The 26,100-nt window shown below is 36.9% G+C and overlaps 1 protein-coding gene and 1 long non-coding RNA gene across 5 annotated transcripts in view; one reads left to right on the forward strand and one right to left on the reverse strand.

Annotated features, from left to right (window-relative positions):
- NR6A1 (nuclear receptor subfamily 6 group A member 1) overlaps positions 1 to 26,100 on the reverse strand; it is a 217,182-nt gene that overhangs the window by 127,865 nt on the left and 63,217 nt on the right. The gene's annotated exons all lie outside the window — the stretch shown is intronic.
- LOC309633951 overlaps positions 1 to 26,100 on the forward strand; it is a 55,137-nt gene that overhangs the window by 19,131 nt on the left and 9,906 nt on the right. The window contains exon 2 of the long non-coding RNA XR_014247780.1: positions 18,398 to 18,505. This is a non-coding gene — a long non-coding RNA (uncharacterized lncRNA). The remainder of the gene's footprint in view (positions 1 to 18,397; positions 18,506 to 26,100) is intronic.

The raw sequence follows: 26,100 nt of genomic DNA on the forward strand, positions 1-26,100 counted from the left end.
TTGCTGAAACATTAAATACTTCAGGCCATGACTAGAAAAAGGAAAACCTTTGAGGACACACACTGTACTGAATGATCAACTTAAAAATCAAAATTTCTTAAGAAAGAAAAAAAAAAAAGCCCAAAGTCAATAAAAACCAATTGAATAGATTCCACTTACATGGCCTCATACCAGCACAAAGTAATGTTTACCCAAGTACCTACAGTCAAGAGGAATTCAAGCACTGACAGGAAGAAAAAAAACTCTTACTTCCCACAGAATAGCTAATAAAATTACTATCATTTTTCATTTCTTTGTAATTTTCCCTGTAAATCCTGCCTAATTTCAGTCTGACAAGACGGATCTCTCCTTAAGAGAAAATGACGCCCCAGGTTTCCTGCAGATATTTGAGAATATGTATATCACACAGAAGAGAAACTGTCACAGTAACTGCATGGTCCAAAAATGAAAGCTGATCAGCTCAGTGTAAAAGGTCAGATTTCTGGTAAAGCTTCACATCTGCTAAGACTTTGATACTTATATATACCTAATATGTTTCAAAAATACACCCTCCCCAAATAATAGCAAATAACATTTATCAAGGGTCTACTACATGTCAGAACCTGTGCAATGTTTTTCTAAACATGTCATTTAATAATCACAACCATCTAAAGAATCCGGTACTGTTATTAGCACCTATTTTACTGATGAAGATACTGAAGCTTGGAAAGCTTGTCCACTGTCAAAACTGCTAGGAAACAGCACAGTCCAGATGACTGGTTCCTAGGGGAACTGCTCAGTTCACTATAGCAGTTTGATTTTCTATGGTTTGGTGGGACTTTTTTTCCTCCTTTAAAATTTTTCCTGACAAAGACTAAATTTTTTTCTGCTTCTAACTTTGAAAAGAACTAGTTTCCAGGATCACAAGAATATGGGACAGTACGATGTAATTTTACATATGATGAAAATAGATTTCTGAATGTCAGCAAGTATGCAGTCTAAACTATGTATGGAACTTTAAAAAATAGCTAGATATCATTTATTTATTAGGCTTCAAGTCTCCAGAAAAAGTAGAAAGAATTATATAATCTCTCTTAAAAATTTACTTAAGTATAAACAATATAGTCTAATGGAGAAATACATTCAGTGTGTGCTAAAATAGACTAGTGTCCATTGCACCAATGCTCTATGCTTATATTATAATGTTATTTAAAAGGATATATAATATCTTAAAAGAACGGCATCTCTGGATTATTATACGTGAATGTGAAAGCCTGTTGTAAATAGTAAAGCAAAATTATCATTAACATTATTTTAAGGCACTTGTTCTGCTTTAATAGTTCCTAGAAATTCATGGTTACCTTTTGATAACAGATAACTAGAATTCACCAGAAAAGATCCTTAATTTTGGGCAGGCAGTAAAATGTAGAGAAAAAAGCAGAGACAGTATGAAAACATGGGTTTAATCAAAGAATTTCTAACTAAAATTCTCTGAGCCTCAGTTGCCTCAGCTGTAAAATGGGAAAATACTAAGTTCCTCATACAGCTGAATGAGAGTCATAAATGACAAAGTGTCTCACTAAAAGTCATGATTCATTCATGATTCACTGTCAACAAATACAGATTGGGAACATGAAACAGTATGATCAAGAAAAAAATTAAGATGTGTATCTAGCTTGGGAGCAAACAGTATACCTAGTTTGGGAGCAACAAGGAAACGGATGTGACTTAGGAACTAGTGTATTAGGGCCCCATAGTGAAAGCCTTTGTCAGGTGAAAGCATTTAGATTTTATTTAACTGCAGTCAGGGCATCAAGTTTTAAAGTAAAGTCAAATTTGCATTTAGCCACTGGGTGGAAGGTAAATTAGAGGTGGGCGAGACTGGAGGCAAGGAGAATACTGAGGCTACTGCAATCATTCAGATGAAAAAAATGATGGTTTTGACCACAATAGTGGCAGTAAAGACGCAAAGGCTGTCACATGCTACAACACAGATGAACCTTGAGGGCATTATGCTAAGTGAAATAAGAAGCCAGTCAAAAAAAGACAAGTATTGTATGCTGCCACTTATATGGGCTATCTAAAGTAGTCAAATTCATAGAAACGGAAAGTAGAATGGTGGTTACCAGGGGTTGGAAGAAGGGAAAATGGGGAGTTGTTTAATGGATACAGGGTTTCATGTTTCCAAGATGAAAAAGTTCTAGAGATCTGTTGATCAACAATATGAACATACTTAACACTAATGAACTGTGTATTTTTAAAAAGTTAAGATGATAAATTTTACGTTATGTGTTTTTTACCACAGTTTTTGTTTTTTTTTTTTAAAGATGCAAACGGGAAGCCAGGGCTTGTTTTGTTTTATTTTGACATTTTGCTCTATTCAACCTCTGAGCAATTCTCTTGCTGTTTTACTGAACTGTAAAATAACTATGGCTAAATGAGATCTGATTTGCAGGGCACCGAAGTTCCACTTGACCTCAAGTATCTTACCCTATTTCTTGTCATGCTACTTACTTAACATTTCCTTCATTAAAATTGCTTTGTAAAAAAGCATGCTTAAAATATTATTGAAAAATAACTCAAAATGTGAGAAGTACTAAACAGAATAAAAGGTAAAACCCCACCAATTCTCTCACAACCCTACTCTTGACCCAAAGTATTATTGGTTTGGTGTGATTCCTTCCAGACCTTTACTGTAAATTTTAAAAAGTTATCATTTAAGGCCACTCTTAAGTGACTAACTCCAAGTCATTAACTAGAAATGGTCTCTTAACACAAGTCCTTGAGCCCTATGCTTCCCCTCAAACTTTTAAACCAAGCTTCTGCCTAGCTTTTTAAAATTTGTGTTTGTTCCAGTGTAAAAAGTAAAGCACACTCATCTCAAATGTACAGTTCAATGAATTTTTACAAAGTGAACACACTTGTGGAACCAACACCCAAATCAAGATATAGAGTATTACTAATACCTCTCAGAAACCTCCTTTGTGCCCCCTCACAGTCATTATATCCTCTCAGTAAACGTAACCACTATTCTGACTTCTATCACCACAGATTAGTTTAGCCTATTTTTGAACTTTACATAAAGGTAATCACATATTATATAATCTTTTGTGTCTGGCTCCTTTTGCTCAACATTTTGTATAGGACATTCATCCATGCTGCTGCATACTGTGATAGTTTGTCCGGACAGTATTCCACTTTACAGATTATACCACAATTCATTTACCCATTCTACTGTTGATAGATATTTAGTTGTTTCTAGTTTGGGACTATTACAAATAATGCTGTAATGAACATTCTCATAAATGTTCTTTCAGCATACACTTTATCCATTTTTGTTGGGTATATGCTTAGACACGGAATTGCTTATGTTCAACTTGCAAAGGTACTCCTGAAGAGTTTTCAAATGTTTGCACCAACTTACACTCTACTTCTGCTGGCAGAAGTTGAGTGTTACAGTTGTTCTCTCCAATGCTTTAAATGGTCAGTTTTTTTGTTTGTTATTTTAATTTTAGCCATTGTGGTGGCCATGTGGTAGTATATCATTTAAAAATTTTTTTCATTATTCTGATATCTAGTGATGTTGAGTACCTTGGGCCAGAGTTTGATAGGTATTTGGGAGGTAGATTTAATAAATCTAAGTGACCAACCGATTGAAGAGAAAGAAGAGAAAATCTAGAATGATAGAAAAGGGAAATATATTTAGGAAAGGAAGAAGGGACAGAAAAACGTATTCATTTCTGAAATTATTAGATTTGACTCTGCCAATGGAAGTGGGTGAGACACGAGATTCAAGACTTGAATGCAACTACTGAGACTCAATGGGACACATAAAGGTTCTCACTTTAAAAAATAATTTAAAACAAACAAAAATCTCCAACACCACATCTTAGGTGGTAAAGAAAATAAACTTACAATCCAAAGGAAGCAAGATAAAGATACACTAAAGTGCAGTATTTCAAAAACAGAACCTCATAGATGCTTATGATTTTCCCCACTATAACTTCTAGAAATTCCTGTGAAGATAAGAGAAACAAATCTATAAAGAGTGATGAGTCCAGCAAATGGAATTAAAGAAAAATTCAAAGCCTTAATAAAGGACAAGTTCACTAAATCAGATAGACAAGGATCTCCTGTGTTCAGACAAGAAGACTATCTGTGACACCTCAAGTTTCTCTATTATGAGAACATGAAGAAGAAGAAAAGAAAGGCTCACAATTAATCAACAAACTATGTGAGGATTAAAGACGAGAAACAGATTTGGAGCTAGGCTCAGTCTTCTGAGATTCACCTCATCATTGGAATATCTATAGCTAATTATTGCTTCTCTTTAAGTATTAGGTGGTATCAAGAGCTTGGGGTCTGGAGACAGGCAAACCTGTATTTAAATCCTAACTTTCTATCTCTCCTTAGCTATTTTTTTTAAATTTTTTATTTTATATTGGAGTATAGTTGATTAACAATATTGTGTTAGTTTCAGGTATATAGCAAAAATAGGCAAGAGACCTCCTTAGCTATTTTACTCCAGGCAAGTGACCATCTCTAGCTTCAGTTTTCTCATATCCAGAATGAGAATAGTAATGATCCACAAAACTAATGTGAACATTAAATGAGATAATACAAAGTAAAGCACTTAAATACAATGCCTGACCCATAGTTAGGCTCTCCATAAATGTTGGATATTATCATCTGCAAAATGGGACCAATTCACATACCCATTAAGATTGAAAAGTAAAGTGACATGTATAATGCCTAGCTATAGGAGGCACACAAATGGTAGATATTATTATTACCCCCTACTTTTAGGGAACTCTGTATCATTCAATGTCAAACTGCATATGAAATGGTATAGTGCACTGATTAAGAACACAATGGGTCTGAAACTCCTGAATTTAAATCCTGGCTCTGCCACTTAGCTATGTGATCTTGGGCAAGTTATTTACCTTACTTTGCCTTCCTGTTTTTATCTGTAAAATGGAAAAAATAATAAGCATCTATCTCATTGGACTGTTGTGAAGATGAGACAACCCTTCTTTTTAATTGCTTTATTTATAAAGCTCTAAAAACAAAACCTGGAACATAAGTACTATATAAGTATAAGCTGTTATTATTTTAATAGCAGCAGTATACATGTTTTGTCTGAGACTTCTGCATCAAAGAAATCGGGAGGGAATTCCCTGGCAGTCAAACTCCATGCCTTCACTGCCAAGGGCCTGGATTCGGTCCCTGGTCGGGGAACTAGGATCCCACAAGCTGCACAGCATGGTCAAAAAAAAAAAAAAGAATTGGGGAAATAAGTTTGGACATAAACAATTTAACATTCTTCTTATGGATAATAGAAGCCCAATGAAAATATTCATATACTCATCCTCAAAAATGGAGGGAAAAAGGCTGAAAGAATAACAAGTTACACACAAGAACTGTTATCACTACTAAGGAAATATGACCTCATCTGTCCAGAAATAGTTAGGGGGAAGAAAATGTGCTTTCTGGCTCTGCCCTAACTGTGCAACAATTCAGATGAAGGAAGCCTACATTGCACAGAGAGAAGGAAATAATTTTTCCTATTTTTACCTTACAAGAGCCTGATAACCAACAGAGCTACCTAGAGAGACTGGTGCATCCTCCTATCTTTTTTAGATAAACGAAAGACTGCTTAGAACAGAATAACCAATTCTGGAAGCCTTCTTAGAAATGTCTTTCTGCATTATTCTGACATCTTTCCACACTCCACAAATCTTCATTCCTGGGCAAGTCAGAAGAGGTATCTAAAGAGGCAAAAATGCCAGCGAGTAGCATACTTTAGAATTAAAAAGAAATCCCATGCTTGTTCTTAGGTCACGATGTCAATCCTGTGGACTGGTTCTTGTAGCTAACTCACAAAATGAACAAAATACTGAACTGCGTCGACAACAAATAAAATCAGTAAATTGTAGCTTATTTGTTTAAGAGTTTATGCCTCCTACCAGACTGTGGGCTTCTTGAAAAAAGATCTTATTCATCATTAGCATCTAGTACATTGCCCGGTACACACAGAGAGTTCAATAAATGGTGACTGAATTTAGTCATTGAGCACCTCCCCTTGTAAAAGGTACTATGTTAGGTGCCAGAGAGCCTGTAATGGTTCACTTATGTTGATGCCAAAACATTTTAGACTATTTAAAAATTAAACAAGGCCAGATTTGGTTAAGGAGCTGCAGCTGCAGTTGCACCCGCTCTCATCCCAGACTTAACTCCGAACAGCAAGGCTACCCTCCTCTGCATGCCTGTGGAAGCAAATTAAGTATTTCCCTCAAATGATGGAGAGCCTCTTCCCATGCAGCTCTGGTGTGGTGTTCTTTCTGCTCAGCAAAGGAGGCAAACTCCAGAATCTCTGGTCATAAAAATGTGATGTTAGCAAGAACAGGTGCTGAGTAAGCCTGGTACACTTCCAAATGAAGTCTTGCCATCTAGAATTCTGAATTGAGGATGCCAGACTCAAGACCATCTGGATTTGCTCCTCTGGCTTTGAGCTTTCTCTAAGAGAGGCCGGGAGAAAGTATGCTGTTGCCAGTATGTGTAATGTGTAATTGCATACTCAAATACTGTACTTTGGATAAGAGTCCAAGACTTGGCAAATGGATGGAATGTAGCACGTGGAACTTTCTGAATGAGAGAACCATGCAAAGGGAAGGGTTTCCTCACAAAACATAAACTAGGCAAGGTGTGAATTGTCCCTCTGTGTCACATTTTGGAAAAATTCACACAGGATAATAAATACTTGGGAGTTGGGCGGGGCGGGGGGGGGATGCTCAGAAGTATGTGAGAGGCAAAACAGTACCATTACCTCAGAAAGCAGTAAGTTTATCTAACAATAATTCTTTATTTCCCCTCCCCCAATGAGATAAATATATGTGATTATAATTTGGTACATACAGAAAAAAATATCAAGCTGTGGACTCTGGCAGACAGACGGTGTTGAAATTAAACAGTGTGAGCTCTGGCAGCTGCACTATGTACTCTTTCAAATTCTGACATCATTACTCTGGTAAGGGCCCTGTACCAAGTTGGCGTGGGTTCTCATGTGGTTTAGAGAGAGAAGTTCTTGCCTCTTTTAAAAAAGATGACCTACAAATAGTCTTTTTCATACAACAGGGAAATAAATATTTCCCTTTACCCCAGATTTTGTTTTAAAGGACAAAGCCATGTTGCCAAGGTATTAAGAAAGTGTTAGAAATGATTCTGAGATTTTAAAGGCCACTCAATACAAGCTCTAAAAAGACATCTAAAACAGTACATGAATGTCTCTTAAACTAGTGATTATCCTTTTGTGGTAATAAAGAGTCAATTACAAAGAATGCTAATTTTCTTCATATTTATACTCTGACATTGGCAGCTTAGGTATCCTTTGGAGGCCAAGAATGGGGAGCCCTCCCTACTTCAGCCATAAGAACTTGGACAAGTTACTTGACATCAGATCCTCAGTGTCCTCAAATGCTAAGTGAAATAGTAACATCACCCCACAAGATACTCCTCACAATACCAAGTATATGGCAAATCCTCAATAAGTATTAGATAGACTTATGAAAGAGCCTTTAAAATTGATGCTTAATTAGAACTTAATAGAGCTAAGTGGTCTGACTTTTCTCCACTCAGATTCAAGAATGGAAAGAATTTACATATAAGCTGGTTTTAAGATCAAGACCAGATTTGTCCTCTTTCACCAAGTGATATCACAAAAACAAGATTTCATTCTCCTCTCCAGTAACATCCAATAAAACACAAAATTCCAAATACGAAAAATGACAGGTTAAAGAAAAGAGAGAATAAAAAACCACCTGTAGCTCTCATAAAGTAGATATAATTTGACTTGTTTAGAGTGACAGGATTTTTCATTTCATTTTTATCATGAAACATTTTAAATTTTCATAAAAACAGTGATAATAGTAAAATGAACTATCAACTCCTATTCAACAATGATCAAGATTTTCCCACATTTGCTTCAGAAAAGATTATTACTATTTTACTTTTTGAGGTATAATTTACATACGGTAAGGTGAACAAACCTTAAATAAGTCTGATTAATTTCTACATATGTATACATACATGTAACTACCACCCAGAACAAAATTATGGAACATTTATAGCAGCCCACAGATTCCCTTGTAACCTTTTCCTCCCAATGTATCTAATACTCTGAACTCAGATAGCATTATTCTTCACTTGTTAGATTTTCTTTTCACCATTAATAATCAGATCTAGGCTTTACTTTTCTGTTTTCTTAAGTAGTTTGCCAATGTCTATTTCAATCGTACATTTTTTGGCCATAATGATGCCATTAAACATAAGAAATTTATGCAAGACTCAAAGTAGTAGTAGTAGAAACAGGCAAAAGACCTAAAAAATGTAGTTTAAAAAAAAAGAAGTCTACATATTTAGAATGCCTGTAAGCCCTCCAACATTTTAAAGGGGGCAGAAGACTGAGAATGCTAGCATAAAAGTGACCAAAAGGAAAAGTGGAATTCATTTTGATTTAAATAAATCCTAAAGAAAATACACTAGACGGTTTTTAAAATAAGGTCTGTACATTTCTAAGCCATTTTTAAGAGAACATTCAACTGAAAATTTAAACCCTTCACATGTTGATTTTTATTGCCTATCAGTGTCTGAATAAATCCCACCCCAATTACATTTTCTTTAAAGTTCACAACCATTTTAAGGTCATGCTCTCATGCCTAAAAGCTGACATTCTTCCTAAATGAGCCAGATCCCTACACAATATTAGACCTAGTACACATACAAATTTAAAGCTAATCAACAGCTTTTTCATGGAGTAAAGTCCTATATTTGGTATGTACATATCACCACCTGTCAGTTACTGTATAATTTAGTATTTCAATCAAATGACACAACGTAGTTGATCTGATATATTTAGCAATATGCACCACTCTTAAATTAATATAGTCATGTGACTGGACAACATATATACTAAATTACTTTGGCATATGCAAACCAAGCAATTCTAGGGTCAACTGGAAAACAGTGGAGTGGGACAGCATATCTCAGTGCAGCGACAAATGCAATAATCACTACCTTATCAGAAGTGTTGTTGGAAGCATTAACTAAGATAACTCAAAGAAAGGGTGTTACTTCTCTCACCTCCTCAGCACTCCTCACCCCCTTCGATTTACATGGACTTAAGCTGTGATTTGACAGAAATGCCCCCTCCTCACCTCCACATCCTAGAGCAGCACAAATATTCTACTTCTAAAAGCCATAATTTTCACGAATTCATTTGTGTAACCAAGTACCTCTGAAAGACTTAAGAACTGAACTTTGGGATAAATTCCTTTAGTCGGTTTGCTTTCATATAACTTAGTTAAGTCTCCACTGGAAATAAAAATTTGAGATGGTATTAAGAAAGCCCCAAAGGGAAGAACTCCAGCCCTAAGTACTTCCTAGAAACAAAAAGATAAGCTGAGGGTATATTAGGAAGCAAAGATACCCAATTTGCATGTGGCTTACAAAGAACTGACAACTAGTCTCCTTCCTCTACCCAGACCTCAAGTTTCCACTCACAATGCTAGCTAAGCATTTATGGTTAGTCCCTTATACAGATGTTACTCTTTAAATAATCTTTTTATAGAGACTATACAAAAATAGAACAATTATCATACTGGCTGCTTCTGATCACTGTTTATTTTGGAGACATAAATAACCCCCTGCCAGCTACTGGCTTTATTGTGACTGACACCTTATGGAGGGCGCTTTGATCTCCAAATTGATTTATTAAGCTGCAAACTGACTATCTCATGTTAAAAAGATTAGCAAGCTTAACTTTTACAACCTTCTTCCATCTGCCTTCATCCAAAAAGTAAATGTAGTATCAACTCAAATCAGCAACCCCTCCCCAATTATCTTATCATAGAACCATCTCTCAGGAGCCAAAAAGGGTACTACTTAATCAACACTAGCAATATAAACAAAAATCTTCACATTTTTCATTGCTTTTCAAACCTAGGAGTTGAAAATAAAACATCTGAACCCACTCCGCTCCACCAAAACAGATGCATACTGCAACTTTTAGAGTAGACAGATTATAGGGTTATTAGTCACATCTCAAAAGGAAATATTAAGCATATTTTTAAAACTAACTTAATATTTAAATGATTTCATTTATATACTATTTAGATAAACAATGAATTAAATTTAATTCACTGTTAATAAAATATGTTTATATAAATATTTATCAAGTGCCTGATACATATCTGAACAAAATGCTTGTTTTCAATGAGTTTACACAACTGTAATACAAGGTACACCATGAGAAATGTTATAGAATCAAGGAGGAAAGACGAGATACCAGGAAGACGTCTAGGAAAGCTTTAGGAAAAATCTGGCATTGGGAAAATAATTAATTCTACCCAGTCCAGCCCATATTGCTTTCACCCCTCTGAGCAATTAGGCATATACTGGAAAGTCTGGCAGCAGACAGACCAAGGTTCTGTGACTTTGAGCAAATCACACCCCCTATTAGAGTCTCATGTATAAAGTAAGTGTAATATCAAATACCTGGCAGAACTGTTGTGAAGATTAAATGTGAATGATTTACATATTTATATAGATTTTTATATACTACATATACATATATAATACATATCTATTTATACAAACTTTATTGTAAATATATACTTACATATATGTGACATGTTGAATACAGTATATTTATGTGTGTGTGTGCATATATGTATATGTACATAAAATCACAATGGATGGTGAAATGTTAACTAAGCCTAATGTGGTAATCATTTCACAATATATGTACATCAAACCATCATGTTGTACACCTTAAACTTACACAGTGATATATGTCAATTATTTCTCAATAAAGCTGGAAAAAAATCACAAGGCCTGACACTGAAAGGATGCTCAAGAAAAGGAAGTATTATAAATACCTACTAAACACTGAACCCTATGCAAGGTACTATTCACCTCTGCATCTGGACAGTGCTTGATATGTTGTTTAACTGCTAAGTTTCCCCAAGATCATAAAAGAGCAAATCCCATGTGATTTACTTCTTATCTACCCACAAAGAGAATAAAACCACACATAGTAACACATGTCCAACTGCTATCTGTTAAGTAAATTGAACTAACTTCGTTATAAAAAGGTAACTGAACAAACAGAAGGATCAGCAAGACTCAGAAAATACACGATGTTTACCATGAGAACATAAAAAAATTGACTTTTTAAGTATAGCAGAAAAAAGAAATTGTTAGATATATTATTTAGGCAATTTATATTGATTGATCAACCTATATTGAGCTCCACTACGTGCAAACTAAGCCCTTTGGGGATCCCAGAACAGGCTGTCTTCTCTCCAGCAGCCTACAGCAGCCCTCTGAGTCTGAAGGGATTAAGGAAGTTTCCACCACTTGCCTAGAGTTTCCTAACATTTGGAACTCCACAGTAGTGGTTCTCAAAGTGTGGTTCATAGATGTCCCCAAGACCCTTTTCACAGAGTCTGCAAGATCAAAGCTATTTCTGTACTAATTATAAGACATGATTTGCCTTTTTCACTTGACATTTGCACTGATGGGGCAAAGCCAATGTTAAGTTAAATCGCTGGCCTTAGCGCTGATTAAAGCAGTGGCACCAAAATATACTGATAGTCATTGTATTCATCACTGCCACACACTGGGGGGTACAGGTGCAGCGGGGGGGGGAACCCAGCCATTTTAACTGAAGAATGTCTTTGATGAAGCAATAAGATTTATCGGTTTTATTAAATCTTGATGCTTGAGTACATAATTTTTTTATATTTTGTGAACAAAATGGAAAGTACACATAAAGCAATTCTACTGTACACTGGCTGTCCCCAAGGAAATGCACTTTGAGCTACTGTTCGAGTTGTATACTCAACTAGCCAATTTTTTCATGGATCACCAATCTACTTGAAAGAACAACTAACAGAAAATTATGGTAATTCAGACTTGGATGTTTGACAGATTTTCTTGAAAATGAACAAAGTGAGCATGTCATTTCAAGGAGAATAACTGACAGTCTTTGTTGCCAATGATAAAATTCAAGGCTTTAAACAAAAATTAGAATTTTGGAAAATTTATATCTGCCACTGTGTGCTTCACACAGCTTCCCAATATTTAAAAGTGTTTCCAGGGACTTCCCTGGCTATCCAGTGGTTAAGACTTCGCCTTCCAATTTAGGGGGTGTGGGTTCGATCCCTGGTCAGGGAGCTAAGATTCCACATGCCTCACGGCCAAAACACCAAAACATAAAACAGAAGCAATATTGTAACAAATTCAATAAAGACTTTAAAAATGGTCCACATCAAAAAAAAATAAATAAATCTTTTAAAAAAATAAAAAGAATAATATATACAATTATCTGAAGAAACTATTAAAATTCTCCTCCCTTTTCCATATATATATGTATGGATAGAGGCCAGATTTTCTTCGTATACCTCAGCCAAAATAACATATTGAAACAGATAGAAAGCAGATGCAGATACATGCAGATATGAGAATTCAGTTGACTTTTATAAAGCCAGACATTAAAGAGAGCTGCAAAAATATAAAATAATCCCACAGTTCTCACTAAGCTTTCTGGAGAAAAAAATAACTACTTTTATACTTATTTTTATTTTAAAATGTTATTTATGTTGGTATGTAATGGGTTTGTTTTTATTTCAAATGAATTAATAAATATTTTAATTTCTCAGTTTTAATTTCTAATACAGTAAAGTGATAGCTATAATCCAAATAAACAAAAGCTCCTGGAAACCTCAATAATTTTTACAAATGTAAAGAGTTTTTGTATGGCAAGAGATCTTAGAGATCTGACCTTGGGTTTGGTTGACATAATTTTTGTTAATGGAAAACTATGAAAACTGAAGCAACATACAGCACAGTCAAGACTGGGTCTCCTGACTTCAATTTTACATTCATTCTGGACCACGATTCCTGAATTCACTAAGACAATAATTTAGAAGCCCCTCATTCCATTCTTCCCAGTAAGCAGGAAGTTTGACCAAATAATTACAATAGTAACAGTAACTGAAATTTGAATGTTATGTCCTAGGTATTTTTTTTTTTAATTAATTTATTATTTTATTTTTGGCTGTGTTGGGTCTTCGTTTCTGTGCGAGGGCTTTCTCTAGCTGCGGCAAGCGGGGCCCACTCTTCATCGCAGTGCGCTGGCCTCTCACTGTCGCGGCCTCTCTTGTTGCGGAGCACAGGCTCCAGACGCGCAGGCTCAGTAGTTGTGGCTCACGGGCCTAGTTGCTCCGCGGCATGTGGGATCTTCCCAGACCAGGGCTCGAACCCGTGTCCCCTGCATTGACAGGCAGACTCTCAACCACTGCGCCACCAGGGAAGCCCCCTAGGTATTTTTATATTGCTGCTTTCACTTAATTCTCACAACAACCCTGTGATATAAGTACAATTAATTACTAACCTCTACATGAGAAGCAGAAGTTAAACCAGAAGTCAGAGAGCTACTTAATGGCAGAGATGGGATGTGAAAATAACACTTCTAACAGAGAGATACATCAGCAAAAAAGCTTCCTCGTAACTCTCAATCAAAACATTTGTGTGGTCACCAGCAGGGGCATTTAGGGAAATACAGGACCTGTGACTCTGGCCCAGTACACCTTCAGACGCAGACAGAACAAAACACTAGCCTGGAGTATGGCCACACAAATTTAGTTCAACACTAAATGGCAAGAAAACAAGCAAATAGGGAGATGTGCTAGATAAATAACCAAGTGCCTCTCTTCCTCAACCATCCAGTGACTCTACCATCACCCATTAAAAAGAAGTGACAGGAGTCAAGGGTGAAGGATTTCTTACTGACACACAGCTGGGGCAGTGAAAACTCCTGGCAGGTGTTCTCTAAGCTATAACTCCTCTCCTATGCAAACTAACCCCCAAGCTGAGTCCTCCTGGCTTTATCACACTGAGGCTCGACAAGAGCCATCATTAGTGTCCAAACTCCACTTTTTCCAGGCTGATGACATGTGTCAGACCTTGATTCACGGTGCTACTCCTGCCTGCCAACTCCAGGAAGACTTCTGTAATGGCTTTGGGTTTTTAAAAAATACTTCAAGTCACAAGGCAGCAGCTGACACCAACTCCCTCCTGAGGATGGACACTTGGCCAGGAGCCCAAGCTGAAGTGGATTTGGAGATTCTTGATCTTTTTTGAAATCATTCCTAACTTCTCACTGGCAATTAAAATAAAATCCTCCCCAGAGAACAGCCAGAGGCTGGGCAAGCCTCTTCCATCCAGTGGTAGTCACCTTTGATTAGAGAAAAGTGTTAAAGTGTAGCAGCAACTGAGAAATGTCAGAGCCTGGAGGGCCTTCAGAGTTTTGATCACTTACGGCTATTTCTCATTTCATACAATGAACAGTTTCTAAGCCAACACCACTCAGCATTGCTTACTTAGTCAAATGCTTCAGGTCAGCATACCAAACTCAAGTCAACGGTCCGTTTGCACTAGTTCTGAGTGCCTCCCTAAGGCTAAGATGTTTGACTTGCCTGGCAGATGACCTTATGTGCTCTGCAGATGCCCAAGAGGACATTAGGAAACATCCACAAAAAACTGGCTTTTTCATGGTGGAGAGGTAGTGTGGTATAAGTGAACACACAAATGCAAGCACACACACAGAGTCAAGGATTTCAATTTTGATTCGCTGTGTGACTTGGGGTCTTCATTTCCCTTCAACATCTGTCTCCTTATCTATTAAAGAAAGATCTTAGCCTAAATCAGAGATTCCCAAATGTCTGTGGAATGGCTACATCAGAACCCTCCGAGGGCTTGTGAAAACTACAGAACCTATTCCTAAAGGATCTGATTTACTGAGTCTAGGGTGATACCTAGGAATCTGCATTTTCAGCGATCTATATTCCCCACCACCACCACTTTTAATTCTGATGCAAAGTCAGGTTTGGAAATCATTAGACTAAATGACCTCTAAGACTCCTGGTAGCTTTGAAAGTTATAAAACTATAGACTGGAACTTATTTTCTATTCTTTCATCCCAGAATGTTTTCCCCTATCCACTATTAGCATTCCCACTCAAACATCAGGATTGTCTAATTTCAGGTTAGCAATGGAGACATAAGTCTAAGAGCAGTATGTCAAGTATTAATAGCTTACCCAACCGAGTACACTGCTATTTCATTTATGAAAGTAGATCTAAGCACAGCTTTTCTACACAATATACATAGAAAAATAAAACTTTTAAGACATCATATTTTGCAAAGATTCAACTATTTGCTGGAAACAGTCAAGAAAAACAACATTTAAAAAGCATTTTCCCTAAATGTTATGAATAACTAAAAAGTTATGGAATTAATATACTTAATTAGTACTTGTGACTCATGATGCCTTAACACAAAGCTATAATCTACCTGAGGCAATAAAAAACTTTATAACAACAGAGGTCAAGTTTTTAAAGCATAAAGTACCATATGATTAAATTTTTAACCCAATAAACTAAAATAGGCCAGAGGAGAAATCAAAGTCCTACATTACTGATACATCAACAGTATTTCATTATAAAAAAGGAAAGATTGAGTCCTCTGATCACTGTTCTTGTTTATTTCATTAACTGGTTGTTGCAAACACATGCCTGTTGCTCTAAAGGACTCTCAAAAATCTCCTCCAACACTTTTCACACACTGTAATAAAACCCAGTATTCTTTCCAGCTCATTCCTTAATTCCCATGAATATTAGCTACTGCATGATTTGGGTTCCTATTTCTTTTACAACTTTCAACGCCTAACTCATTTATGTACTTACTCATTTATCTCAGCTAGACAACAATCCTTGGTACAGAGTTACTTAGAAGAGTTCACTGATTACAGATATCCTGTGAATTAATTTACCATGGAAAAACGGAGTCCTGCTTCCAGTGGGTTTGCAAAATAATCTAAAATAGTAATACCTCAAAACACATGAAGTCACTGTAATTAAGGGATGGAGAATTCAGGTGGCCTCTAGAATATTTTGATAGGCTTTGAAGTGTGCATCCCATAATGACTTTGGCACTTGACCAATCTGCTATCTCACTGAGTTGGCCTCCCACCTCCTGTCTTCTAGACTCATCTGAAATAGCTGAAGAAACCTGATATAAAGTTGCCATGTCAAACAGTAAAATGTTCCAAGCTATTAAGTTTAAGTTTCTATTCCTACCTCTCAACTCCTTGGTAAAAACCTCAAGCAGGCTAAATATAATAAAGACCAATAATTCCATATACAACTGCAATCTTTGGCACACTCTTTTTTCCCCCCTTCCTAATAGTCAAGTAAATACTCTGAATTTAGCAGCCTCCTTTGTAATCTTTGCCTTGAAACAACACAATTTTTCAGCCTAACTTAAAGCCAGGATTAGTAGTCAAAGTGCTGGAATCAGATCCAAACCAAATGGTTGCTGGGCAAGTTGTTGCAGGGAGGCAGGAGATAGGGAACTGCTGCAAAATAAGATAAATTCATTCAAATATTTGTGTTAACTTCTCTTCCGGCAACTTATTTTAGAAAGTTGCTAACTGTACAAGCACAGAGTTACTAATTAATGATTAGTACCTACAATTAGTACAACACTTGATGAAGTCTAAATATCCACTCTTCCAGAGACCATCATTATATTATATCTTTATAGTTATCATTGTCCTAGGTTATACTGCACAGGTTATGCTATAGGGAAAGGTGTGACTAGAGGATGGCGAGTCTGCACTACTGCTGGCAAGTAGCCACTCCTAATAAGATGGAGACTGAGATTTCCAAAAGTAGCAATATTACACCAGTGACAATAGATTGCAAAATCTTGGTCTAAAGCTCTGGTCAGAATTTCTCATCCTGAAGTTCGTAGGGAGGCTATGGATGGGTTCTTAGATTCCATAAATGAAACTCCTTTCAAATTTTTGTGTTTACGTGCATGTATTTAGGGAGAGAATCCATAGCTTTCCACAGAGTTTTAAATTATATATCTAACTTAATCCTCACAATCAATATGAGATAGGTACTAACATTATTCTCATTTTTACAGATTGAAGAAATTGAAGCTTATAGGAGATAAAAACTTTACATAAGGTCACAAAGAAAGTGGCAGAGCATTAATTTCAAAAATGTCTTTAAAACACAAATATACATATGTATATTATGTATTAGCTAGTCAGACATTGTTTTAATTATAAAAGAAGGTTTTTACATTAGTGTATAAGCACTGGAAACCAAATTCTGGGCAAAACACGCAATTTTATTTAGTAACGTGAATAATAGTTGTAAATGATTTTAACAATTTAAATCATTTTGAAATAACTTATATAAAAACACAAACCTGACATGTATTACCTCATTTAGTCCTCAGAACAGTCCTATGAGGCAGATACTATCATTATCTCCATTTTATAGATAAGAAAACAGAGAAACAAAGAGGTTAAATAAGGTCACATAGCTATTAAGTTGCAAAGTCAAGATTCTGGCTCTGAAGTCTGTGCTCTTTTAATATTGCTTCCCCAAACAATTAATATATGAAAAATGTAAACTATGGTCACTTCAAAGGGAAAAAAAATAAAGCCAAATAAAAATCAAATTGGAGAAGTCTATCATGATAAGGTACTTCATTTATTCTATTTAGCACATATAAACCAAGAGCAACGAGAAGAGAGACCTACCAATTATATTTGCATGCTACTTTCACATACATAACCTCCTGTGATTTTCACAGCTGTGTGCACAGGAAGAGCGAGTGCTATTTGTCCAGCATCTTAAAGATGAGTTAACTGATGCTCTGAGGGGTTACTCTCAATACTATTCACCATTATTTGAACTTGCCTGCCTCTAGGATTTCCTGTACAGAGTTTTGGAATACCTTTCCTTCTCTGTCTAGTAAAGATTCAACTAAACCTTCAAGGCCCAGATCAGATGTGACCATTTAGATATGCCTTTCCTGGCACTCCCTCCTAGGCAGAATTAACCCTTCTTTTCTCTATTCTCCCTTAACATAGTTCATACCGTTTCGTCAGCACAGCAGTCATCCTCTTTGTCATCAGCTGTGTCTATGTCTAGTTCTCTGCGTAGACACTGGGCTCGGTGATGGCAAGGGCTGTATGTAGGAGAAAGGGTTCCTAGAAAAGATTCTGCTGTTGAGTTAGGAGAAGGATGAAGCAGAACACTGGCAGTTTGGCTAAGAGAAACATGGATGCATGCTGACATTTTGTCGTCATCTTTGTAACTTAAGACTTTGTCCTCAAGAATAGCAACATTACTTCAAACACTTCTAGAGATGTTCCCTGTATAGTGCTTGGGAAGTTACTGGCAGACAGCCACCTGAGACAGTGACTCCCCTTCTATGCTACTAATCTCTCAAATACATATTGTTTTATTAAATTTATGCTTCTTGTTTCTTTCAAGTATATCAAGAGGCCTCAAGAGGACTATGAAAACATTTACATCTCCAACTCAGAGCAATGTGGGTTTCACAATATTTCGTAGTTACCTCTGGAAAAGGAAAGAAAGGAGGTAAGTGAAACAATAAAGGATGGCATGGTGAGTTTTGACAAACTCAAAACCAGTCTAAATCAATTTATTAATTTGGACCAATTTATTAAATGTGTAGTAGCTTCTATAATCTAATTTAACCCTCAACTTTTTTAACCCCTAGACTTCTGCACTGAGTACATACATCTCTTGGCCAAACTCACTGAAAAGATCCAATGCGTGCCTTAAACTTGCTTGATGATAAAAACTAAACTTAAGGATTTAAAGCAAACTGAAGGAATGAAGATAATGAAGGCCTTTATTGCCCTGAAAATTAATTGTCTCAAACACAATGGGAAACACCCCTATGTCACTTTAGAAACCTTTCACTCTTCTCTAGTTTTTCAAGTCTACGAAAAGCATTCTTTTTAGAATGCCATGAATTTAAGAAAGCGTATTTTGTAAACATCTAATGGTTTGGGGGAGCAGAGGTCAGTATTTTTTTAAAGCCTGACTATTTATCAGAATGGAATACGACACTGACTTCTCTTCATATTATCAGGCCAAGGAGAAGACCATTTAAAATAAACCCATTAAGGAGTTTTTAAAATACCACACAGTAACAGTTGCTTGATTTTTTGTTGTTGATTGTATACAATTTACTGTCATAGTACTGAGGACTCAACAAAGCTGGCTAACTGAAGTGTTTTGACAGAGGGTGAGATAATTAAACTGATGTAGAACGTAAACAGTTTATATCCAAACCAAATTCTCAGTGGCTGATTTTTTTTTTTAATGTGTACCATTTGGCTGTTTAAAATTGAATTTGAGAACAGTCAACCTTTAATATTTAAACTTAAAGCAAATGGTAATAACTATCCCGGATTAAAGATTAACCTCAATTCAGCCAGCAGTTCTGTAAGCACTTTTTCTATGGAGCATGCCTGGATCCCTCCCATTATAAACCTTATATTCTGAAAAATTCCATGTAGTTAATTCATTTTCCAGATTTTTCATCAAGGACATTCAACAGGCAATAAAAAATAACCAGTATATCTACAATGCACTGATACCATTTCTGCCAAAAGCTAAGACACCTGACATTTTAGTTACTCTCTGTGACCTTACTAAGGAGAAATACAGGCTTCTACTAGGTGGTAGAGTTTTTATTTTTTGCTTTTTCAATATGGAAAATAGACTACCCCTGAACCTCTGTGGTAACTTGGTGATCCAGGATCTCAGCTAGAGAGATCACCAATTATAAAGGTCAATTTTTTTTATCTTCTTCTATGAAACATTTCACCTACTATTATTACAGGCAAACAGGAAGAGGATGTTTACTTGTTTGACTTAGATCTCACTGAAGGTCCTGCCCCCAGATATACAACAGTAAGTTTTGTGGTGGTCAACGGAGGAGGCAGTACGATCAGTGAGTTTTTGCTATCATAAAGTCCAGTATTCAAGGTCTAGCTTGCAACCTTGGCTCCTGGCTATGTAACTTTGGGCAAATCACTTAAGACTCAGTTTTCTCATGAGGTCAAAATACGTTGAGAATTTAAGGAGATAAAAATAAATAAATCCCAGTATACAGTAAGTCCTCAATATATGTTAATTTCTTTCTTATCCTTGCCCTTTAATAATTAAAGTACTACTATAAAACGGGATATCTGATATTTTCAGAATTACAAAATAATACTATTCAAAGCTCTTTTCTCAGATATCCATTTGAGTCTGCTTATATATAAATAACTGCAGCCTCACAATCCTGAAGTTGGTTAGCTCTGCGCTGTACACAAAGCGATTTCTTAAATACTCGCAACTTCAAACCTGGAAAAGAATGTGAGAGGCTCCATCAGCAGTGGTCTCTCAGGCTCATTGGCTCCTGAAACATGGGTGCAGGCTGAAGAAGGGCTGCCAGGGCCAGGACCCAGTCTTCAGAGGACTCCAAGGAACATTCAACGCTGTCGGTGAGTTTGGGATTTGAAAAAACCACCGACCGTTGACTGTACCTTGGGGTCCTTATAGACAACACTATATTTCCTGAAGCAAAGGAGCATGCTGTGCCTTCACATATCACATTAGATCACCAAAACCAGTCCCGCCCCCCATCCCCCAAAGGTGGTCCAGTTAATTTTTTAAAAGCTCCCCTCTATTTCTCTTGCCCATTGTTCCTTGCTTTTTGTTGTGTTTTCGACAAACAAGTGTTTCATTTCAACAAGATAAGGAAAGCTCCATGATAATACCTAATGTTTTTAAATGTCTCCTAGAAATAGGCCATTCTGGTGAGAAATTGGATGTAGCAAGAAGAGATTTATTAAAAACATGTATTTCATTTTGGAGTAAAATCCAATTAAGTATTTTACAGCCATTTCTCCCATGTCCCCTCAAAACCTTTAATTAGGGACAAGGAGAGGATTTAATAAGCAAAAATAGCACAGAACTGTCCAATGTCTGCACAGTTCTTAACACATTCTACCTCCAATTACAGTTAATGTGGTTAAGTTCTGACAGCCCCATTAGAATACGAGCTGTTTGAAAGCAGCAACTGCCTCACCATTTCCATCCACACATAAGCTGATTTAAATGTTCGTTAAATTCAAGTAAAAAGTCACGTCTAGAGTCAGAAGGATCTGGGATGAATCTAGGCTCAGAACTCCCTAACTAGCTGTGTGACCCTGGGCAAGTGTCCGAGTCTCAGTTTTCTCATGTATAAAATGGGGGATAATAAGTATCCCTACTTCATAGAGTTTTGAGATTCAATAAGATAATATATAAAGTGCTTTGTATTCCTAGCACACAAAAAATGCTCAATAAATGTAAGCTATTATTATTATTTAATCCAAAGCATAATCTGTGCTAATTTACTTTGAAAGGCACTCGTAATTCTCAGTTCAAAACAGAGAGAAAGAAATAGAATCCTCAGCTCTTGTTTATACCTACCAGTATGCAAGCACTGCCTGTGTAGTCACAGAGCTACCCGTTAGCTTTTCCAAGAGCTCCTTCCCTTCCCTGAACCACAGTTTCTCCATCTTTAAGAATCTCCCAGCTCTACTGTCAATGTTGTCTATAATTATGTGGATCCTCAACGGCTGGTTACTAAGAGAGATGCCAGAACCAGACCTCAAAAATCCAGCGTGGAAAAGAAGAGCCAGGAGTTGGGACAGGCCAAGGCAACTCCACCAACTTGAAACACTGATGGCTGCACTCAACATTCATTGCTGTCGGTGGGTTTGACTCTGAATCAACTCACTGATCAATGAATGCAAACTGCGGACCAAACAACCCAAGGGAAGGAAAATCGTGTGTAGAGAATCACCCCAAGTGTATCAGCTACTGTGCTGGGTGGGAGCTGCTGCTGTCTCCAATGTACTGGCTAAAGGCTTTGGTTCTAATACAGAGTAAGCCCTCTAAATTCCTAATATTCTTCTTCCCCCCCACCTTTATCTTTTTAAAAAAACAATGTTCTAGAATTAAGGAAATATTTTATAGAAAGAATAAACATCATACCATATTTTAAAAAACAATGTTTTCATAATTTTTAAATTAAAAAGAATCACATGCTCATTATTTAAAATTCAAATAAGAAATAAAAACTGAAAATCCCTTTCCTCATCATCTGCAATCATTTCCTCAATGGAAATCACCTATAACTATAATAAATCAGTTTAATAACTTGTTTAAAATAATAAATATAATTATAACAAACTATTTATTGTATTATCTATCATTAAAAGGATAAGTATCATAAGTAAACTAAATATTTATTTTATTTCCTTGAAGACCTTTATCCATGAACATATAAATAGATACATACCACAACTTTGTGGTTTTTTGGAGCATGGCTTAAAACAAAAGCTACCTCATTTTATTTTATTTTATTTTATTTTATTTTATTTTATTTTTTATTTTTTTGGCTGCACCGCATGCCTTGCAGGAGTCTCAGTTCCCTGACCAGGGACTGAACCCAGGCCACGGCAGTGGAAGCCCAGAATCCTAACCACTAGGCCAGCAGGGAACTCCCCAAAACTACCTCATTTTATACTTACTCCCACACAATCTGCTTTTTCACTCAGATATACATTACAGATAGCCTTCCACAACAATCTTGTTATATTGTTATATTAACTATACAGTTATATGCCTTAGTATGAACACCCTGGTTATTATTGTTCAAATATATTTAAATATTCTCTTTTGACCGAAACTATAAGGTCCATTCATTCTGACCTTTGCAACCCACATCCCTCAATTAAGAGAAAAAAACAAATGAGATGGGAGATTCACTTCATTTCTCTTAGCAAAAATTTAAATGTAGTATTGACTCTCTGAATCCTTTAAAATAAGATAAACCACTAAATCTTTCATGATAATGACAGGAAAACAAATGCCTTGGTCATGAATAATTTATCATACACATAAGTCTGAGATAGAAACAGATTCTCATAGCAAAAGTCAAATTAAATAAGGCAGCAGGAGAAGAGGCTTGTCAACTTAGCCTTCTGAAATTTTTTTTCTCAGGGGTAGGAAGGAAGGTGAAGTGCAGGTGTAGTGAGACAAGAACTAAAAAGACAAATCAAAGCCAAAAGAAAAATGCGAAAAATAATGAGAATTGGGACTTCCCTGGTGGCGTGGTGGTTAAGAATCCACCGGCCAATGCAGGGGACACAGGTTCAGGCCCTGGTCCAGGAAGATCCCACGCGCCACAGAGCAACTAAGCCCATGCGCCACAACTACTGAGCCCGCGTGCCACAACTACTGAATCCCGCACGCCTAGAGCCCGTGCTCCGCAACAAGAGAAGCCATCGCAATGAGAAGCCCGCGCACCGCAGCGAAGAGTAGCCCCCACTCTCTGCAACTGGAGAAAGCCCGTGCACAGCAACAAAGACCCAACGCAGGCATGCATGCATGCATGCATAAATTTATTTATTTATTTATTTATTTATTTATTTATTTATTTTTTAAAAATGATGAGAATTCAGGAAAAATATGGGGTTCAGGCCAGTGTTTCCCAAACCTGGTTGTACATCAGAATCATCTAGAGTTGCTTTTAAAAATGCAGGTTCCTGAGTTCTACCCCAGATCAGATGTAGGGCCCTACGATCCGTATTTTATTATAACAAGTTCACCAGGTATTTAGAGCCACCGAAGGCTGGTTTGAAGCAAAGCCAAGCCCAGCAACTTAACACTGGATTCTGACCACCACACTTCATGTCATCCACTTCTCAACTATTGCCCAAACTTCTGTGTCACCATCTGATACTGCCACTAGTCTTCTGAGTACAGAAAAATATAGCCATACTTATGTTGCTATTGAGTAACTCTCTTCAGAGTGAATAAAACTTTGCACCATGTTGTGGCAGCCAAACACATCAAATTGTGTCTGATGTTTTATAGAAACAGATGCACTTCAGTTTATGTTCTCTCAAAAACTAAAAACTACCTAAAGAACCTAATGAATGGGACCTTCCCTGGTGGTCCAGTGGTTAAGAATCCGACTTACAACACAGGGGACACAGCTTCGATCCCTGGTCAGGGAACTAAGATCCCACATGCCGCAGGGCAACTAATCCCGCGCGCCACAACTACTGAGCCTGCATGCCACGACTAGAGAGACTGTATGGTGCAACTACTGAGCCCTCATGCCACAACTAGACAGCCCACGTGCCGCAACTACTGAGCCCATGCTCTGGAGCCCGCGCGCCACAACGAAAGATCCCGCATGCCGCAACGAGGATCCCACATGCCGCAACTAAGACCCGACGCAGCCAAAGTAAATAAAATAAATTTTAAAAAAAGAAAGAAAGCAGCCATTAGAGTTTCTTTTTAAAAAAAAAAGAACCTAATGAATGAACAAGGTTAAATTCAGATGACTGTCCCACCCAAGAAGCCTTTATAGAAATCAAAAACTTTTCTTCCTTTCATACTGGTGGACACATAGGAGGTAATTCACATATTGCTGTTTTTCAGGATGCCATGCATCCTATAGGTATTTATTTTCAACTACCAATTATTTCCAAATTTCTGAAAACATTAGAAAAGAATGTCTGACAGGGCTTCCCTGGTGGCGCAGTGGTTAAGAATCCGCCTGCCGATGCAGGGGACATGGGTTCGAGCCCTGGTCCGGGAAGATCCCACATGCCACGGAGCAACTAAGCCCATGTGCACCACACCTACTGAGCCTGCGCTCTGGAGCCCGTGAGCCACAACTGCTGAAGCCCGCATGCCTAGAGCCCATGCTCTGCAACAAGAGAGGACACTGCAGTGAGAAGCCCACGCACCGCAACAAGGAGTGTCCCCCACTCGCCACAACTGTAGAAGGCCTGCGCACAGCAACAAAGACCCAACGCAGCCAAAAAAATAAATAAGAAGAATGTCTGACATGTTCTTTGAAAAACGTACAACTAAACAAGCATGCCATTTATTTACCCAGAGAATCAGTAGTCTCTATATATGCCAATGAAAAAATTACATATTTTAGCCACCAAAATCCTCTATAGTTTCTACTGGATAAAACTAAGTGCTACAGGAAGGGAGAAATTATGTGAGTTTGAGGGTGTTTCCTGCAGACGGGACTTGTAAATAAATACCTGCAACAGAGAAAATATGTGGCATGTATAGTGGACAAGAGCAGAATAGTTCAGAGATTGTTTGGGTGCACTGAAAAAGTAAAAGGACAAATTACAGACAGTCTTGTGAGCCAAGCAGAAAAGTTTAGAATTAGTGCAACAGGAAGCCACTTTAAATGGTTAGCTCCGCAAGGAGATAATGAAAGCAAGACTTTGGGAAGATTCACCAAGCAGATGAAGTAGGAGGAAGGAAGGAGAGATCTGAGACAAAAAGAAATAGAAATCTGTTGCACAAAAGAGCTAAGCTAAAAGGGAGGCAGCAGGAATAGACAGAATGAAAAGGATATCTCAAAAAGGTATTTTAGCTTTTGGTTTTGGTTGCTTTTTGTTTTTCAAATAGATTTTTTTTTGGGGGGGGTACTACGTAGTTACTGAAAAATTCATACAAAAGAGAAAACTAAAGTCCACCAGTTGCCCCCCCGCATCATTCTGTTCAGTGTATTATTCTTCCAGATATTTCAGAGATATTTAAAATATTAATATATGTATTTATATTTAGAGAAAATATCACAAATTACACATAATTTTCCGTAACCTTTTTTCACTTAAAACATTGTGGCCATCTTTCCAGGTCAAAGGATTAGAGCCATCTTGTAACTGGCTCAAACAGAAAAGATAGTGACGAAGTTCAAACAGACTGGAAGCAAATATGTTAACAGTTGAAATCTCCAAGTTGTAGAATTAAAGGTGATTTTTAAGTTTATCATTTACAACTCATCTATATCTTCCAAGTGTTTGGCAATAAATATGAACTATTTCTACAATTAAGAAAAATTATTTAAATGCCTTTTTTTAAAAAGCAAAGATTTCTTTTAGATGCAAGATCTACCTATGTTTGGCTGAAAAGCATATGGAAGAATCCACAGAGGGAAAGGAAGAAAAGACGGACCATTTTTATTAAGAAAGGGTGCCTGTAGAAAGCACAGCTGCAGGGACAGTGGAAAGTAAAGGGCTCCAGGTCCATGGTTGAAGTGGTCACTTTGGAGGACAGACACATCAGCCTCAGAGAAT

Source organism: Balaenoptera borealis (genome assembly GCF_965194805.1).
Source record: "Balaenoptera borealis genome assembly, chromosome: 8".
In the NCBI taxonomy this organism is placed as follows: Eukaryota; Metazoa; Chordata; class Mammalia; order Artiodactyla; family Balaenopteridae; genus Balaenoptera; species Balaenoptera borealis.